General features: G+C 46.1%; 1 long non-coding RNA gene across 9 annotated transcripts in view; it reads right to left on the bottom strand.

Annotated features, from left to right (window-relative positions):
- The window catches only part of LOC137541048 (uncharacterized), a 617426-nt gene that overhangs the window by 99930 nt on the left and 496591 nt on the right, over positions 1-20905 (bottom strand). For all 9 annotated transcript variants that reach the window (XR_011025074.1, XR_011025071.1, XR_011025075.1 and 6 more), the window contains one exon: positions 9483-9576. This is a non-coding gene — a long non-coding RNA (uncharacterized lncRNA). The remainder of the gene's footprint in view (positions 1-9482; positions 9577-20905) is intronic.

The raw sequence follows: 20905 nt of genomic DNA on the forward strand, positions 1-20905 counted from the left end.
ATTTGATTGGTCCATTTCAAAGGTGCATAGATTTGCATAATTTTGCACCAGCTCAGAATTATTTGTGTCTCACTTCCCATCACCAGTAGTTACAACTATATACCAGCAACACCCCACCAGATCTGCTGTTTGGAGATACTGTGGCTCTACTCTATTGCCCCAATGCGAGTTTTACATGGGGCCTAGAACACTATTTCTGTGGAGCCCCAAAACCTATCAAGGACATCTGCAGTGTCAGAGAGGTGTAATCAGAGTAAGAAAATAGCTTGTTAGGCCTGGAACCCACTAGCAGTAGGTTACTAAGCCATTTTTAAACAAATATGATTTGAAAAGCTCTTGCTAATGCAATGCTATGGGTGTGATCCCATAACGATGTGATTTTATAAAAAGCCTCCATAGCATTGCATTAGCAAAACCTTTTCAAATCACTAGAGGTTGGAAAGGGCAGTTAGTGGGTTTAAAGGACCTCTGTCGTTAAAATCTTAAAATAAATTTATATGTAAGCATATACAATTAAGAAGTACATTTCTTCCAGAGTAAAATGAGCCATAAATTACTCTTCTCCAATGTTTGTGTCACTTACAGTAGGTAGTAGAAATCTGACAGAACCGACAGGTTTTGGACTTGCCCATTTCCTCATGGGGGGCTCACAGGGATTTCTTTATTGTTAAATTGCATTTAGTGAATGGCAGTTGCTCCGTTTAACTGCCAAAAAAAAGCGTATGGGGAGAAGGGAGGCTTGCCAGCATCTTTGTATAAATATTTTTCAGGGAGTGTCTTTGAAAAGAACTAATAGACCCAAGCCCAGAGCCGGGACAAGGTCCTCCAGCCCCCAAGGCTGAGACACCAAAGTGCACCCCCCCATCCCTCCCAATCCAGCCGTCACACACTGATTGCTATTAGACTAAGAGGCGCCCCAGAGCCCTCAACACCTTAATCTCTAGTTATCTGGCTTGCAGTCTCTGCCATGTATCCCTTTTTCTTATTTCTCTGCTTCAAACACAATAGTGAAATGAAAGCTGAGTGAATTGTGCGCCCCCTCCTACACTGCGCGCTGAGGCTGGAGCCTCTCTCACCTCTACCTCGGCCCGGCCCTGCCTAAGCCCATTTAAAAACGGGCTCTAGGTCTATCTCACCGTCGTTACGGCCGCAGGTCTGCGCTCGCAATCGCCGCTACGGCTGCAGGTCTGCACTCGCCGCCCGCGCACACCCATCTGCCAGCCCTCCCTGGCCGGGTCCTCCTCCTGTCCCAACGGCTACACATGCACAGTAGCCAAAACACACGGGACACAGGGACAGGAGGATGATGCAGGGACAGGTAGGGTTTTATTATACAGGATAAACGACATGCTGAGAATCCCCTATGGAGAGATGCACTAGCCCAAAACCTGTCGGTAATGTCAGATTTCTACTACTTTCTGTAAATGCCAGCAACATAGGAGAGAAGTAATTTATGGCTCATTTATCTCAGGAAGAAAAGTACTTCTTATTTGTATGGGTTTTACATTTTGAGATTTTCGCGACAGTTCCTCTTTGGCCTAGTGCACACCAGAGCGGTTCTGCTGCGGTTTGTGATCCACTTGCGGCTGCGGATACGCTTGGGTAATGTATTTCAATGGGCTGGTGCACACCAGAGCGGGAGGCGTTTTGCAGAAATGCATACTCCCGGGCTGCTGCAGATTTTGGATTGCGGATGCGTTTCTGCCTCCAATGTTAAAGTATAGGAAAAACGCAAACCGCTCTGAAAAACGGCAGTTCAGAGCGGTTTGCCAGGCGTTTTTTGTTACAGAAGCTGTTCAGTAACAGCTTTACTGTAACAATATATGAAATCTACTACACCAAAAACGCTTCACAAAAACCGCAAAATGCTAGCTGAAACGCTACAGAAAAAGAAGAAAAAGCGTTTCAAAATCTGCTAGCATTTTGCGGATCTGCTAGCGGGTTTTGGTGTGCACCGGGCAATAAAGCGCTTAAGGATTACTACTATTCAAGTACATATAGGGCTCGTTTCCACTATCGCGAATCCGCATGCGTCCAACGCATGCGGATTCGCACATGGTATACAAGTGAATGGGCCTGTTTCCACTGTTGCGTTGGTGATGTGCGTTTTTTTGAGCGGTGAAAAAACGCACAAAAGAGCCAACGAATTCGCCTGAGAGTGGAATGCATGCGAATCGCATGCAATGTATTTAATAGGGAAATCGCATGCGTTTTCCCCATGCGTTTTTTGCCGCGAATTCGCATGCAAATTCGCATAGGTCCCGATGTAAATTCACACAGGCAGTGACATGGTTAAAATCGCATATACCCTCACCTATGCGAATTCGCGGCAAAAAACGCATGGGGAATCGCATCCGCATGTGATTTAATCAGCGGTGGAATCCAGGCGATTCCGCACCGCAATAGTGGAAACGAGCCCATAGAGTTGTTCATTATCAGCAGAGCACCAATAAACATCTAATACTGGTAAGATGAATAAACCTAGTGGACCCCTCTGACCCAAGGGCCCGGGGTGGTTGCAACTTCTTCATCCCCTATTGCTACACCACTTCCATCAGTGGTGCACAAGGGAAGCAGTGGAGGAAAGTGAGTAGGATGCACTGTTATGGTTTTTTTTTTTAATTATTATTAGAAAGCTTCATGGGGCCCTAGGCAAGGGCCCTAGGAAAAGTAGTAGATTTACTGCCCCATTATGGTCTTTTTGGTAAACTGTGGAGAGAGGTCAAAGAAGGTGGCTGGTGGTCCTAGATTGCTTGGTGGATAACCCTGCTCTGGTTTACCCTATGCACATTGCAGCTACCTTCAACAGTGCGTTTCTGGAAAACGTGCATAAACAAGCACGTTACCATAGCAATCCTCATGCTATAAGGGCTCGTTTCCACTATTGCATTGCGAAATCGCTGCGGCAAAATTTGAATGCAGATTTTCGTGCGAATTCGCATGAAAATTCGCATGGATGACGATGTATGCGAATTTAACCATGGCAATGCCGGTGTGCTTTTCCATTGATTTCATGAGAATTCGCATGAAAATTCGCATACCAAAACAGCATGCGAATTTCCTATTAAATACAGTAGCGGCGATTCGCATGCATTCCACTCGCAGGCGAATTCTGCGGCTCTTTTGTGCGTTTTCACTGCTGAAAAAAAAAAACGCACCTCAACAACGCTACAGTGGAAACAGGCCCATCCACTTGCATTACATGTGCGAATCCGCATGCGTTGGACGCATGCGGATTCCCGATAGTGGAAACAAGCCCTAAAATGTAATGTGCATGCTATAACATGCAGTGTGCACATTGCATTAGCGCTGTCACACAATGCCCAGTGTGAACGTAGCCTAATTAGCATGCAATACAAGGCAAATGCTGTAAATATAAAGGAAGGCTTACATCAGCCAACAATAAAAGCCCATCTGGGTAAAAAAATAAAATAATGCAACTCTTAACTAAATTTACATAAAATATGTGCATGCAATAACATATTGCAATTTACAGAGTCCATGTGGGAAAAGAACCAACTCTGTCTGCTGACAATTGTACATAATATTTCCTACCGGTATGTACAGCTTTTACTATGCATAAAGGAAGGTAAAACAACTTTACCCCCCCATCAAATGCCCTCAGCCAATCAGGAAGATGCATTGCTGCACATCACCCTCAGGTCGCATTCACAGTGGGACGTTTCATTTTAATGCGATATTAAAGTCGCAACGTGTCTGCGTGTAGAGGTAACGCACTGCAAGCAGTGAGTTACCACAACACAACATTTTTTTCATTGTGACTTTAACGTCGCACTGTGAACGGCCCATAAGATTAGTATTGCAGTAAGCTGCGTTATAAGACTTTATAACGCAGTTCAGGCAACGTAGCACTGTGAATGCGACCGCAATATCTCAGGGTAACATTAGACTGCTGTTTCAAGCAGTGTATGCTGAGGCTTGAAAACAGGGTCAGTGTCACTTGAAATAGTCTATTGCTATACATTTGCTCTTAAAAGGATACCCGAACTGAAATGTGACATAATGAGATAGACATGTGTATGTACAGTGCCTAGCACACAAATAACTATGCTGTGTTCCTTTTTTTCTTTCTCTGCCTGAAAGAGTTAAATATCAGGTATGTAAGTGGCTGACTCAGTCCTGACTCAGACAGGAAGTGACTACAGTGTGGCCCTCACTGATAAGAAATTCCCCTTTTTTTACCTCTTTCTTGCTCTCAGAAGTCATTTTCTGCTAGTAAAGTGTTTTTTAGTTGGAATTTCTTATCAGTGAGGGTCACACTGTAGTCACTTCCTGTCTGAGTCAGGACTGAGTCAGCCACTTACATACCTTATATTTAACTCTTTCAGGCAGAGAAAGAAAAAAGGAACACAGTATAGTTATTTGTGTGCTAGGCACTGTACAAACCCATGTCTATCTAATTATGTCATATTTCAGTTCGGGTATCCTTTAAAGGATACTTGATGGGAAAGAAAAAAGTGCAGCTCTTATCTGGGCTTCTTACAGCCCTGTGTTCCTCACCTCATTTGTGCGGTCATCCAGTCTTCTGCTGTACCCTCCGCAGTGGCCAGTGACCCAGCCAGGTCAATGGCTTCTGTGGGCACGCACACGCATAGATTTGAAATCGGCGCCAGTAGACTTGGGCGCAGGATACAGCCAGTATATGGCTGATCCTGCTTCTGCACAAGTCCGGGCCGTTTTAATTACTATTTCCCCTCCAGGCCGCCATGGATAGTGGGGGAATAAAATAATTTCGGCTTCCAGCGATTGCTGGAGGCCGAATGATTGTGTTTTATAAGCAACCCCGGCTCAGTTTTCTGATGGCACCGACATTACTCACTGTGCGCTGCTATAGATGTCATTCCTATGATAGTCTATGGTGGCGCCGGCTGCACCCAAATCTAGCAGCACTGAAAAGCACTGCTTCGGCACAACGGTGCTGCTGGTCAAAGCCGCCAACCTGGCCTGGGTCGCAGGCCACTATGAAGCGGGCAGCAGGAGACTGGATGACAGCGGAACTGCAGCAAGGGACACAGAGACTTCTAGGGGGTGGAAGACAGGTCAAAGACCTATGGCGCACAGACAAAAAATAATTGAAAAGGTTAAATTGTTAACCCCCCCTGGCGGTATAATTCGCGCGGCTGCGCAGCCGCGGGAGGGTTTTTTTCACTTTTTTTTTTTTAGCATGTAGCTAGCCTAGCGCTAGCTACATGCTTCCCACCTCCCTGCGGCATCTGCCCGTCCCCTCCGATCGCCGCTTGCCCATAAGGAAATCCCATTCTGAACGGGATTTCCTTGAGGGCTTCCCTGTCGCCATGGCGACGAACGGAGTGACGTCATCAACGTCATGGACGTCGTGACGTCACAGGGAGTCCCGATCCACCCCATAGCGCAGCCTGGCGGCGATTGGCCAGGCTGCGCAAGGGGTATGCGAGGGGGGGGGGGGCCCTGTATCCGCGGTGGGTAGCGGCGCATCGGCGGCGGGCGGCGGCGATCAGACCAAACATGCAGCTAGCAAAGTGCTAGCTGCGTGTTTGAAAACAAAAATTATGTAAATCGGCCCAGCAGGGCCTGAGCGGCACCCTCCGGCGGCTTACCCCGTGTCACACACGGGGTTACCGCCAAGGAGGTTAAGCAGCATATTGCTAATTATCATTTTACTGTCTTTAACGTTAATTAACCCACTGTGAGGAGGGTTGCTCCGGCTGCTGGCTCATTCAGGGCTGGTGCACACTGAGCGGCTTTTTCAGCGTTTCTGCAGCCGCTTGCGGCTGCGGATACGCTTGGTCAATGTATCTCAATGGGGTGGTTCACACCAGAGCGGGAGGCGTTTTGCTGAAAAGCATACTGCCGGGGTGAGGCATTTTTTGGATTGCGGATGCGTTTCTGCCTCAATGTGAAGTATAGGAAAAACGCAAACCGATCTGAAAAACGCCTGTTCAGAGCGGTTTTGCCGGCGTTTTTGTTACAGAAGCTGTTCAGTAACAGCTTTACTGTAACAATATATGAAATCTACTACACCAAAACTGCTACACAAAACCGCAAAACGCTAGCTGAAACGCTACAGAAAAAGAAGAAAAAGCGTTTCAAAATCTGCTAGCATTTTGCGGATCTGCTAGCGGTTTTTGGTGTGCACCAGGCCTCACTGACACAATTTCCTCGTGTGTGACGGCTTCTCAAGTTTTAAAACAAGCAGCAGGAGGGAAGAGAGAGGAGTGGACGGGTGGAGAGCGGACACATTAGCCCTGCCACCTCTGCTGTCTAGGCAAAGCAGATCCTGGGGTGAGGATGGCTGGCACAGCGCAGGGATGATGCTGGCAGAAGGAGAGTGCAGCAGCAGGAGCCGGAATACCACACAGGCAGCAGTGAGCTGGGTCACCCACACGGGATCGGCTGCCTGACCACTTCCAGCACCACTAGACAGCGGGCACTGCCAGCCAACCAGGGGCGGCGCCAGGGGGGTGCAAGGGGGTGCTCGAGCACCCCCTAGAATTGTCCAAGCACCCCCAAAGCACCCCCTGGAGTGAACTGACTTCAGGCGTCTAAAAGACGCCAAGTCAGTTCACACAGCGGCAGCACGGAGCAGCAGGCAGGGCTACGGTAAGATGGCCGCCCGGAGCCCTGCTCTGCAGACTTCGGGCGGCCATTTTCCCGTAGCCCTGCTCTCTGCATGCAGGCAGGAAGTCTCGTCGTGACGTCGGGAAGGAAGAGGATCGTGGGCGCGCGGGCGCTGCGCGCCACAATGAGGTGGTCGGGACTCGGGACAGGAGGTCGGGAAAGAAGGTCTTCTGGCTGTAGGTGAGTAAATGGGTTTTTCTTTTCTTTTTCAGGTGGTGCTTATTGGGGTCATATCTGCTACGGATTGTGCATATTGGGGTCATATCTGCTACGGATTGTGCATATTGGGGTCATATCTGCTACGGATTGTGCATATTGGGGTCATATCTGCTACCGATTGTGCATATTGGGGTCATATCTGCTACGGATTGTGCATATTGGGGTCATATCTGCTACCGATTGTGCATATTGGGGCCATATCTGCTACCGATTGTGCATATTGGGGCCATATCTGCTACCGATTGTGCATATTGGGGCCATATCTGCTACCGATTGTGCATATTGGGGCCATATCTGCTACCGATTGTGCATATTGGGACCATATCTGCCACCGATTGTGCATATTGGGACCATATCTGCCACCGATTGTGCATATTGGGACCATATCTGCCACCGATTGTGCATATTGGGACCATATCTGCCACCGATTGTGCATATTGGGACCATATCTGCCACCGATTGTGCATATTGGGACCATATCTGCCACCGATTGTGCATATTGGGACCATATCTGCCACCGATTGTGCATATTGGGACCATATCTGCCACCGATTGTGCATATTGGGACCATATCTGCCACCGATTGTGCATATTGGGACCATATCTGCCACCGATTGTGCATATTGGGACCATATCTGCCACCGATTGTGCATATTGGGACCATATCTGCCACCGATTGTGCATATTGGGACCATATCTGCCACCGATTGTGCATATTGGGACCATATCTGCCACCGATTGTGCATATTGGGACCATATCTGCCACCGATTGTGCATATTGGGACCATATCTGCCACCGATTGTGCATATTGGGACCATATCTGCCACCGATTGTGCATATTGGGACCATATCTGCCACCGATTGTGCATATTGGGACCATATCTGCCACCGATTGTGCATATTGGGACCATATCTGATAACGATTGTGCATATTGGGACCATATCTGATAACGATTGTGCATATTGGAGCCATATCTGATAACGATTGTGCATATTGGGGTCATTGGACGTGTTTTTTGTTAAAATCTGCTCACATTACGTGTATTTTCTTGAGAAAACCTGCACAATTATGTGAATTTTCTGGGAAAAGGGTCACCAAAACTTGGGCCCTCTGTCTTTGCGTTGCACTTTTAAAGGGAACCCGAGGTGAGAATAATATTGAGGCTGCCATATTTATCTCCCTTTAAGCAATACCAGTTGCCTGGCTGCCGTGCTGGTCCTCTGCCTCTTATTCTTTCAACCATAGACCCTGAACAAGCATGCAGCAGGTCAGGGGTTTCTGACAATATTGTCAGAACTGACAAGATTAGCTGCATGGCTTGTTTCTGGTGTAATTCAGTTCACTACTACAGCCAATCAGCAGGGCTGCCAGGCAACTAGTATTGTTTAAAAGGAAATAAATATGGCAGCCACCATATCACTCTCACCCTGGGTTTACTTTAAATTACAGTTAGCCCCGCCCTCATCCGGTCATGACCACGCCCATTTTTCGTTGTAGCCACACCCATTTTTTCGTCAGCTCCCCCAGAAATTGGTCCAATTCCTGGAGCCACCACTGTTTGGACTGCAGGCAGGTAGGGCAAAGACTAAATTATGAGAAGATTATGGCTTGTAGTTCTGTCTGTGGTACATGAAGTAGCAGCTGAAGGGGCTCTTGACCAGGACCAGGTCGTCGGCTCCCCCGGAAATTGGTCCAGCACCTGCATAGCACCCCCTAAAAAAATTTCCTGGAGCCGCCACTGCAGCCAACCACCAGCCTGGAGCATCATGCACAGGGTAAGAAAGTACTTTTAGTGGCAGAGCCCTGGCATTTATATTTGTAGCCTCTGTCATCTGGCTGATAAAGTTTTACAGCTAAACATTTAATAACGGTAATAATTGTTAAATAACGATAAGCGGCAAAAAACTAAAAAAAAAAAAAAAACGGTACTTATCCGTTAGCCGGGTGCATCCGGCAGGTGGCGCTGTTGATGTTAATTCCAATCATAATTACTTCACGTAAACCTGTGAATGTAAACGCCGGATGCGCCCGGCTTAAACAGATCAAGCCGCCGGCTTGCTTCGTGTCTCACTCTTCTCCCCCTCTTGCCCTCTCTCCTATAGAACACTGGGGAGGGGACATGCGTGTCCCCCCAGAGTCGTTCGTCGCAATGCCGCGACGAACGACTCTGGGGGGGACACGCATGTCCCCTCCCCAAGGCTCATACGAGAGAGGGCAAGAGGGGGAGGAGGGCGAGACACTCACGAAGCAAGCCGGCGGCTTGATCTGTTAAGCCGGGCGCATCTGGCGTTTACATTCACAGGTTTACGTGAAGTAATTATGATTGGAATTAACATCAACAGCGCCACCTGCCGGATGCGCCCGGCTAACGGATAAGTACCAAATAAATAAATCACCGTGCACCATATTTCATATGCGCCATTTTTGACTGGACCCCTGGAAGAAGCCCTAGGTAAGTAAAGCTGCACTCCTTTCTTTCCCCTCATGTACAAATACAGTGAATGAAGTCATTTTGCATATGACGTAATCCTTGTTGAAGCTACCTTTGTAGTCAGTTTCTCAGCACTTCACCAGCATTCCTGACCTCTTCTGCTGCTCATACATAAAATAAAATCTAAATCATGGCTTATGTTATGTGCTTACCTGAGAAGCTTTACAGTTGTCTGTTACAGATGATGGTGTCACATTCACCCTCCAGAACTGCCGGCACAGAAACGACATGGCTGTGGAAACACCTCTGCAGACAGGTAACAGATTGATTAGTATTACTCAAACACCTGATCCGGCTGCAGCCCAACATGACACACTCTGAAGGGTTCACTTGTGTTGCATTAATTATGCATTTATAAAGGCATGTAAAGCGTGTTTTAGGCCAAGGGGAAAAATTATTTGAAAATATATTTTTTCACATATAGCAATATTCATTAAAAATGCATAACAAAAACGCATGAAAAAAAAAAAACTCGCATCAATGCAAAACACACCTGGGAAAAAAACACAAAGGGCTCTATTCACAATTAGGCATGCGGTAAAGGATTTTTTACTGCTAAATTACCGCCAGCGGTAATCTCCGCATTTTTTCCACATTCACTAAAATTTTCTGCATGTTTTTTGCATGCGGGTATATGTTCTGTGCCCTTACCATGATTGTGCAGCTCTCAGTTCATCCGTAGAGCCTCTCTGCATGCTGGATGCACAACCCCAGTCTGCGTGTCTCCTAAATGTGCTCCCGTGGACAGGAGCGTTCTGCTCATGCGCTGTACATAAAACTGTGCTACACTTGCGCAGTATCTGGGCGAGTCCCCAGCTGACAGAGGGGCACTGCAGGCGGGTGACTGAAGGATCATGGAATCATGGCAAGGGCCAGAGCCAGGACAAGGTCCTCCAGCACCCAAGGCTATGACACCAAAGTGCGTCTCTCCATCCCTCCCACCCCAACCGTCACACATATTGCTGTTAGACTAATGCTACGTACACACATGCGACAACGATCGTTCGTTGAGAACGACGAACGAACTTTTAATTGATGAAAGAACGACCTAAGTAAAGTTAGTTTTGAAAGGTGTGTAACGATCTGATCGTTAGAACGAACGTTACATCCCGTAAAGCAACTATTGCGCCTGCGCATAAAAATGAGAAGTTTCACGGAGAAATAGTGAAATGCGCATGTCAAGCCTAGTACAAACGACCGTTTCCAAAGATGTACTACTTTTGCAAACGATCGTCGTTGGTTAAAATCCGCCGAGACAGAACTTTCTTTTGTAGCGATTTGGCTCGTTCGTCGTTTGCCTTAATAGTCGGTGGTTCGTTTTTTGTAACGATCGTCGTTGGTAAAGATCGGGGAATGATCGTTACAAAAGACTATAGTCGCATGTGTTTACGCACCTTAAGAGGCCCCAAGCACTGTATGGAAAGGGGCAATCCTGATCAGGGAAATGACATGCAGAACTATGTCATCAGATGACTAAAAAAGCCCTCCCCCTTCAAATTTAGTGACAGACAGTGTGCTTCCCTGAAATCACGCACGCACTCACTCACTCACTCACGCACGCACGCACGCACGCACGCAGCAGCAGCGTGTGAAAAGCATGGGGCTCAGGTAGCTCACTCAGCTGTATACCTCCCAACATTTTGAGATAAAAAAGGGCTTAAGCTCCGCCTCTGCCACACTCCTAACCACGCCCCCGACACATCCCTAGTCACGCATACTATAAAGATTTCATAAGAAAAATGTTGTTTTGGAATTCAAACCACACTGGTCCTTTCTTTTCTGGTACATTTTCCTTTCCTTTCTGGTACATTAGCATTTGACAATAAGAACTATATCAATTTAAAGCATGGGAATAACATTGAGGGCTGGAACCCACTTTTTTGAGCATTTAGGGAGCGCTTTAAATCGCTGGCGCTTTCCCTAAACGCTCTGCCAATGTAAATAAATGTAACAAATTCCAAAGTAGCGATTGCGAGTAGCAAAATCGCAATCGTAGGACATGCAGCATTTTGGGAGCGTTTGGGCTTCAATAGAATGTATTGAAACGCTGGCAAATCACTCATGAATCGCTACACATAGCGATTTGAGTGCGATTGCAAGCTGTAATAAAATTCTGGGTACTTATCCGTTAGCCGGGCGCATCCGGCAGGTGGCGCTGTTGTAGCGAATTTCGATGCGCTGTTGTATCTAATTCCATTCATAGTTACTGAACGTAGTACTGTGTGAATGGAAGCGCCGCAGGTGGCGCTAATTATACATACGCAATGTAACGATACAGTGTGTTAATGGCAATGAATATACATTGTATTTGAAGTGGCCAGAATTAAAATGAAGGCGGCGGCAATGTAACACATGAAGCCGCCGCCTTCGTCTGTTGTTCTTCTTCTCCCCCTTTGCCCTCTCGCTTGTATACAATGCTGCCAGCCTGCGGGGACATGCGTGTCCCCCCAGAGTGGTTCGTCGCGGCAGGGAAGCCTGCTTGTTTCCTTGCGACGAACGACTGTGGGGGGGGGGAAAGGCGTGCCCCCCCCCCCCCCCCCCAGCTGGCAGTGTTGTATAGAAGCGAGAGGGCAGAAAAAATAACAGTTGCAGGAGTGTTATTTATATAAATCAACCACATGCTGTATACAAATGCTGGCAGCATTGTATACAAGCGAGAGGGCACAGGGGGAGAAGAAGAACAACAGACGAAGGCGGCGGCTTCATGTGTTACATTGCCGCCACCTTCATTTTAATTCCGGCCACTTCAAATACAATGTATATTCGTTGCCATTAACACACTGTATCGTTACGTTGCGTATCAACAATGTAATTAGCGCCACCTGCGGCGCTTCCATTCACACAGTACTACGTTCAGTAACTATGAATGGAATCAGATACAACAGCGCATCGAAATTCGCTACAACAGCGCCACCTGCCGGATGCGCCCGGCTAACGGATAAGTACCAAATTCTGATACATTGAAAGGACCAATCAGAATTAAAATCGCTAATCGCAAATCGCTACACAATCACTGGCAAAAAGCTTACACTTTTTAAAATCTCTCCCAAAAGTGCCGGAAAACGCTCATGAAATCGCTAACAAAACTCTGAATAAAAACGCTAGCGACTGCAATAGCGTTTTGTGATTTGTAGCGAGTTCCAGGCCTTAGAGTCAATTAAACACATTTTTCAGTAGATAAAATACATATATTCCACAGATCTGTACATCAGTCCTGAAAGAGGGACAAATGAGGAGGAAAGAGGGATAGGGTCCCCAAAGAGGGACTATCCCTCCAAAAGAGGGACAGTTGGGAGCTATGCAAGATGGAGTGAAAATATCCACCCCCTTTATATCTGCCTGTGGTGGGATCTCTTCTCATTGGCTGCTGTGGCTTGCTGTGCATCCTGGGAGCAAATGACCATTCCGCACTTCTGACCAAATTTTGGTGCTGTACAGCCTCCACGTTTTGCCCGCACTTGTTTGATGAGAAAGCAACCACATAGCGATTCATTGGACATTTTTTGTGGAAAAATTAAGGTAAGCGAGAGTCTAGATTTGCCGCAAGATCGACCTAACAAATCTCTCTCGCTCATCCCTAGTCATCGTACCCGTTTGGATTTGTGTGCGCCACAGTCAATACTCTTTAGGACTGGTTCACGCAGAGCTTTTTCTAAGTGCTTGTGGGGACTCTGCTGTATTTACATCTCAGCCTGGTAAATATGCGTGAAGGCTTTTCTTAGGGCCCATTTCCACTATCGTGAATTCGCATGCGGTTTTCGCATACAAATTCGCATAGCAATACAAGTGAATGGGACTGTTTCCACTTGTCAGGATTCCTTTGCGTTTTTCTGTGCAGGAAAAATTTGCATGGCAGAGCCATCAGAATTCGCATACAGCATACCGCTATGCGAATCGCATACAATGTATTTAATAGGAAATTCGCATGCGGTTTGGGTATGCGAATTCGCATAGAAACAATGTAAAATCACACCAGCACTGCCATGGTTAAATTTGCATACATTGTCATCCATGCGAATTCGCATGAAAATTCGCATAGCTCCGCATGCGCAATTCGCATCCGCATGCAAATTTTTCCCGCGACGATTCCCACCGCACAAGTGGAAATGCAGCCTTAAAATTAGGGGCCTGGAGTACTATTGCATTGAAAGTACAGAAAAGTTAGGTCCTTGGTAAATAGCTCCATATGTGTAACAGATGAATAACTGAACACAATGATTACATATACAGTAAAATGAAGAAATAGCTGACAATAACACGAATCTCTGCATCTAGAATGCATTAAACCCTTTAGAATGTGAACAATACAGCCCTGAACAGGGAGGATATTGCACTTAAGTTAAGCCGCCATTGAGGTGCTGCAGATAAATAGCCCCACAGCAGTAAATTGCAGCATACTAATAATAATTGCACACAGGCCCGAATATACAGTGGCACTAGACACCGCACCTGCTCCATAATTTCACAGCACACAATTGAGATGATTGCATTTTCCCAGCAGCTGGAGGAAAATGTAAAAATAGCTAAATTCAAGAGAAAGATCACCAGAAATCAGGCTGCTCCTGAAAGCACTGACACAGCCAACATGCTTCAATTTACTGCCGTAATTCACTGTCATGGCCGCGTTCTTGGATCGAAAATCATTTCTGACCTCCGCATCGCAACATCTGAGTCTGGAGTGACTGGAGATCAGATGTGCAGGAGGCGATTTAAGGAATTTTTAATTGTGTACAAGTATGTTGCTTAAAGGGACACTTAAGCCAGGAATACAAAAATAAGTTTTACTTTCCTTAGGCTTCTACCAGCTCCCTGCAGCCGTTCCGTGCTCGCAGTCACTCACGGAGCCTCCGGTCCCCTGCCGCCAGCTAGTTTTGTTTTCGCTGACAGGCCCTGACAGGAAGTCGGCGGGCTTTCTGCACCTACACATGCTTGGCCACGCGTATCCTTCTTCATGTTCCCGTCCTCAATAGCATCGTGCACAGACGCAGGGCGCTATTGCGGACGGAAACGCAAAGAAAAATACTCGTGGCCAGGCCTGTCTGGCCTGTCAGCAAAAATGAAATTAGCTGGCGGCGGAGGACCGGAGGCTCCGTGAGTGACTGCGAGGGCACGGGACAGCAGGAGAGGGCTGGTAGAAGCTCCAGAAAAGTCAAACTGATTTTTTTATTCCTGGCTTAAGTGTTCCTTTAAAGTGACACTGAAGCGAAAATAAACGTATCCTGTGATTTGTATGTGTAGTACAGCTAAGAAATAGTGCAATAGCAACAAACAAATGAGTTTGTTTGATTGTTTCCAGTACAGGAAGAGTTAAGAAAATTAAATTGTTATCTATGCAAAAGAGCTTCTCTGAGCTCTCCGACCCAACTTTGGTCAGCTAAAGTGCTGTTTTATGGAGTATTAAAATAAGATTTTACTGCAGGGAAGTTCAAAGGGTCATTAGCTCTGCTTGTTTTATAGTTTAAAATACAGAATTTGACTTGCAATTGCAAGTATGACAGAATTATGCAGTGTTATAAAAAAAAAAGCTACATATCTGAAAATAAAACAAAATATGAGACAATTTTCTTTGCTACTAATGTTCTATTAATTATCAGTACTACAGATACAATTCATTATATCATATTTTTTTTTCTCTCTTCAGTGTCACTTTAACCCCTTTAGCGGTAATCCTGAGTCAGGCTCAGGACGGAAACTCACAGCTCAGAGTGGTAATCCTGTGCCTGAGTGAGTATTTATATAGCACATTACAAAGCACAATAAGACAAGGGGAACATAGGTACAACCAAAAAATGTACAGCAGAGTTTTAAGCAGCATAAGTATTGCAACAAAAACAGTAAACATTAGGAGAATGACCCTGCCCTTGCAAACTTACAATCTAAAGGGTAGTGGGAGGACACACTAGGTAAGGAGACGTTGGGAGGTGGGGGGGGGGGGGGGGGGGAGGAATGGCTGTGGCTAGTCTATGTCTATGTCTTTGGCTAATTTCACACTGGGTGTTGCATTGTATATACTGTAAAAACAGGATCACAACACATCCAATTTTGATTTGCCAATTTTACCATTACCATGTATGGCCAACAGATTTTAACCACTTCACCCCAAAGGCGTTTTTACCCTAACGGACAGAGCGATTTTCACCTTTCAGTGCTCATCCCTTTCATTTGCCAATAGCTTAATCACTACTAATCACAATGAAATAATCTATATCTTGTTTTTTTCACCACCAATTGGGCTTTTTGGGGTTGATATTTGTTTTCAGTAATGATTTTATTTTCTATGCATTTTAAAGGGAAAAACAAGGAAAAAAATGAAAAAATACACAATTTCTCCAATTTCAACCCCTATAGTTTTAATATAAACACTGCTACTGTGCATAAAGCCCACACGTTTTTTCTGCCTATTTGTTCTGGTTATCACAAGATTTTAATTATGTCCCTAGTACAAAGTATGGTGACAATATAGTACTTGGAAATAAAGGTGTATTTTTTCTTTGGTGGATTTTCTCTCTCACTATTTTCATGTGCACGTGCAGGAGCGTGCACTCGTACAGCGGCAGCAGCACTGTCTGACTTATAAAAATGTCCTGGAGCCATTAAGAGGCTCTAGCAGGACATTTTAATAAGTCAGCTTGTCATTAAGTGGTTAAATACTTTAGCCTCTTTGGCATTATGATTCTTTCTGGATTTTAGGGTCTAAAAGAGGTGCAATTTTTTTGCACCCTTTCAGACCCTGAGGCTGCTTACACACAGGGACGTTACAGGCGCACGTTAGTGCGCCTGTAACGCACCCCCAACGCACAGCAATGTAACACAAGTGGGCTGTTCACACAGCCCACGTTGCGTTACATGTAACGCTGCACGTTCTCCCGAAAGTGCAGCATGCTGCGGCGTTAGAGCGGCTATAGCCGCGTTAGACTGTTTGCACATGCTCAGTCGGGGGGGGGGGGGGGGGCAGAGAGGAGGCGGGGAGAGCCAGCTACAGTAGCCGCGCACATGGCTACTTAATATTCACTGCACTGGCGGCAGCTGATTGGCCGGCAGGACCACGTGATGCAGAGTGTCTCGCTCCGCATCACGTGGTCCCGCCGGCCAATCAGCTCCACTCTGGGAGACCTTATAGGGATAGAGCCGCCTAACGCGGCTCACTCTACCGTCCTATCTTGCAGCACCATACGTTGTGTTAGGTGCACGTTATGCGACCTTAACGTGGCACCTAACGCAACGTCTTGGTGTGCAAGTAGCCTTAAAAAACCTGGAAAAAAATCATGCTGCCAGGGAGATCTGCAGCAGTTCCACAATCACTCACCTCCCTAGCTCCAGCGCTGCAGTTTTCCCTCCATCCTCCGGGTGGCGCTGCAATGCTAAAGTGAGATTGGCGGCTGTCGTCATGACGACAGCCGGCGATCTCACCAGGGGGAAGCAGAGCCTCGGAGGAGCGGAAAAAGAATGGCGGCCGACATCGGGATCCCCTGGAGGTATGTAGAAATGCTCCCGCTGTGCGCATTGCTCTGCACACAGCCTCTGGAGGCTACCCCGAGCAGAGGTCGGGATTATCACTCTGAGCTGCGGTTTTCCACCCCGACCCTAGCTCGAGATTACCACCAAGGAGGTTAAACAGACTGATTAAGTAAGCTCTCATATTTACGTGCATTGGGGGAAAGGGGTCCACAAAAAAAAAAAAAAAAAAAGATGTATACCCCTTAAAGGAAACCTGAGAGATTTTTAAAAAAAATTATATCTGGGGCTTCCACCTGCCCCCTCCAGGCTGATCGCTCCCTCACCATATTCCTGCACCACCTGGATCCTCTGCAATTTGGCCCTGGAGTCCTTTGGTCTGGGACGTACTACACAACATGCCCGGCCGCGCATGCCTCCACATCGTGCTCCCGTCGCCAGGAGTGTTCAGCACATGCGCAGTATGCTCCTGGCCACGGGAGCTCCCGCTGATGTCACCAGGAGCGTACTGCGCAGGCACAGACCATACTGGGCGTGCGCAGTATGCTCCTGGTGACATCAGCGGGAGCGAGGACACGGCAATGCAGGTGCAGTGGTTTTCAGACTTTAAAGTCGGAAATTCCAGAAGTGAACCGGAGGCGGTGCCGGAGCATCGGTGAGTGGCTGCGTGGGCACAAGGTGTCTGTGGGGGACCATTAGATGCCCCGGGTAAGTTCAATTCATTTTCCCCCCGACCCCTCTACAGTATTCCTTTAAAGGATACCCAAGGTGACATGTGACATGATGAGACATGTGTATGAACAGTGCCAAGCACACAAATAACTATGCTGTGTTCCCTTTTTTTTCCTCTGCCTGAAAGAGTTAAACATCAGGTATGTAAGTGGCTGACTCAGTCCTGACTCAGACAGGAAGTGACTATAGCGTGGCCCTCACTGATAAGAAAAACACTTTCAAACACTTTCCTAGCAGAAAATGGCTTCTGAGAGCAGGAAAGAAATAAAAAGGGTCAATAGTTCATAGATTTTAGCTCTGGCATACTTCAATGAATGAGTCATTGAGCAAAAACAATAAAACAGTAAAAATGTAAAAAGTAGATTTAAACATAAACTAAAACGGTGGTATATCGTGAAAAGTCAATTTTAGAAGAAGGAAGATAGATACAATTGTTTATTTCATTAGTTTATTTTCCCCTTGGGTGTCCTTTAAGGCCACACTTATAGTGGAGCATTGGGAAACCAGGTCCACCAATCGACCACTAGTACCAAGTGCTAACAAGCGCCCACAATGTTTGAGTATGAGAATAGCTGACAGGCAGTGAATTTACTGCGTTTACTGTCTGAAAGAGGACTACTAGATAAGAGATTTGAGTTGTTACAAATTGCATTCAACTTGGAATTCAACCAATCAAATGCAGAAACAGCTGATTTTGATTAACCTGATTCCAGCAACAATCCGGAATATTAGTATCTCATTGATGATCTCTAGAGACGGTGAATGAGGACCAAGGGCAGCAGAGCCAGGATAGTAAAAACCTTTTAATTTAGTATTTATATATCACCAACATCTTCCTCAGCGCTGTACAGAGTATATTGTCTTGTCACTAACTGTCCCTCAGAGGGACTCACAGTCTAATCTCTACCATAGTCCAAGGCAATCTTTATTGGCTGCACTCTTTCTAACACGATGCGCGGGTTATTTGCAGCACTGCTTTCCCTATACGTTGTGTTCCTGCTGATACAGGCAACGCAACACAATGGCACAGTGACACATTGCAGTGTGGTGTGTCAGACAATGTAATCACATTGCTAACGTGACGAAATTATATTATAAGGATGAAATTATATCATAATGGCTAGTACACAGGGGAGCGTTAGCAGGCGTACGTATGTATATGCTGCTGGTGAGTTTGGCGCAGGGCGAGCCAAACGAGAGCTCACTCTGCTGCTGCTCAAACTCCCAGAAGAGTAAAATACTATTCCCTCTTCCAGTCGTACCAAGAAGAAGGGAGAAGTAATTTGTGCTCCAAACTACCCGTGCAATAGTGCTATAGTGGCGCCCAAGTCAGGCACTATGCGGCCGGCGCCTTGCCCCCGTGCACTGAAAGCGCCTGCTTCGTGTTAGCAGTGCGGAGGAGTCTGTCGACATTGCAATTCCACAGGGCATGCAAAGCAACATATTGCTGTGAACAGTGCAATTTCTAGGCTAAACTGCACCCAGGGTGTACAAATTGCGACCCCTTTCTCTCACCCCCAGTGGACTTGCAAACCCTTTAGGAACAATCACATAGCCACAGGCCACAAATAGATCTGCCTACTTACTAGTAACCCGCCGCTCATCCAGGAGGAAGCAGAGACCAGGAAAAACACACAAGCTAAGACAGCCCGGAAAGCCCACTCCTCCATGGGCGCCGCGCACTGACAGCCTGCAGTACCACTATAGGCCATCAAGTGTCATCACACGGTGGTGACGTGATGATGACTTGACGTCGGACACAGGCAGCCCAGGAGGAGTCAAGGAAGGTGATCGCGTTGGTAATCTTCTTCCATTTGGATGCACAGCGCACCACCAGCATCCTAACAGTTATGACCTTCTGCCTGTGCCCCCTTTCTTCTACTTGCCATCTGCGCCCAGGGCAGTCGTCCTACCCAAGTAACAGCCCTGGCTGTGAATGTTGTATTACTGATGAGACTCTGACAGAAGCAATAGATGCATTTTAAGACAAATGACTCAATCTCTACTGGCTTTCTCATATCACTCTAGTAGTATCAGTCTACGTGGTATCATCTATCTGTGATCATAATAGCTGAACCATTACATAAGTTGAAAAAAAACTGCTCTAATTAAAGGAGAGCTCCCGAATCTCATATACAAAGCTTTCATACATTTCTGATCGATAAAAGATTAAAATAACAATCGTAAACCCATCGCTGTATGAATGATCACATGCAGCCCTTTGTTAAAGTTTTAAAGCTTATATCTAATTTTTTCAGATTAAAGTATATTAAGGTCAAAGGTCAGCTTGTATCCTTACATCTTGTAGCCATTACGTCTTTTAAGCGTGCCACAGTGCAATATAGTTGGACCCCTCTAGAAAGACACAGTGCATTAACACAATTGTTGTAATTTAAAAACCAATCCACAATCTCTTATTGCAGGGAAACAGACTGCTACCTAAGCATTTTATCCTTTGCCGCTCCACTTACCAAGCAAGAGAAGCAAAATGAATACAAATATTGAAACTCATTTTCTCCCCGCTGTAGTAATTGAATTCCTCTTTCTTCCTGAAAATATTTTCATACTGTTACTTTCGGATAGGGTAAATAGTATGGATATTGATACTTTTTTCAAGTAGAACTACTGCAAATACGTAGGGCTTCAATATTTTATTTGCCTGATTCTCTGTCATGCTGGGAGAGCATACAGTAGAGGCAAACATGTACAACTATTTACACTTCAAGGCTTCAATGCCATCTTACAGGTTCTATATACAGTTATGGAAATCGCCATTTTTTTTACACAAAAGAAACAGGTGCCCTTCTCCTAAGGCCTGGGACCCACTTGAGTAGTTTTGGCAGCGTTTTTGGATTGCAAAAGTCCACACAATGAGGTTTTAAGGAACAATTTGACTCTTTATTCTTCAAGTCACAAATCTCCTGGATTGTGGGTACAAGGTGTAGGCATAATTCAGAAATCCAATTCACAAAAAGACTGCCAGACACGTGTTTCACGGCCAGTAGCCACTTCCTCAGAGGTATACAGTATACATGTACATTGAGTGCCGGTCAAAGCCTAAATGCCAAATCGCAGTCTCTGATAAACTGTAGAGCGAGCAGTCCACACTGAATCCGCGCCAAGGCAGCTGCGGAATGAGAATATTCCAGTTTAGTGTTTTTGGATTGCCAACAATTGCCAGTGATTCCAAAAGCCATTTGTCAAGGAATGTAAAGGGAGGGGACCCACTAGATCAATTTCGACTAGGGCAAACTGTAATTGCTGTGCCTGCAGCATTTTTAGATCGATTACACTGTTATATCGATAAAGCCGGCACCAGATATATAAATGCTCTTTTAATGTATCTGCAAGACAGATACAGCTTAGCTTGAGAAAGGAGCGTTGCAGC

The sequence above is a fragment of the Hyperolius riggenbachi genome, chromosome 12 (assembly GCF_040937935.1).
Source record: "Hyperolius riggenbachi isolate aHypRig1 chromosome 12, aHypRig1.pri, whole genome shotgun sequence".
NCBI lineage: Eukaryota > Metazoa > Chordata > Amphibia > Anura > Hyperoliidae > Hyperolius > Hyperolius riggenbachi.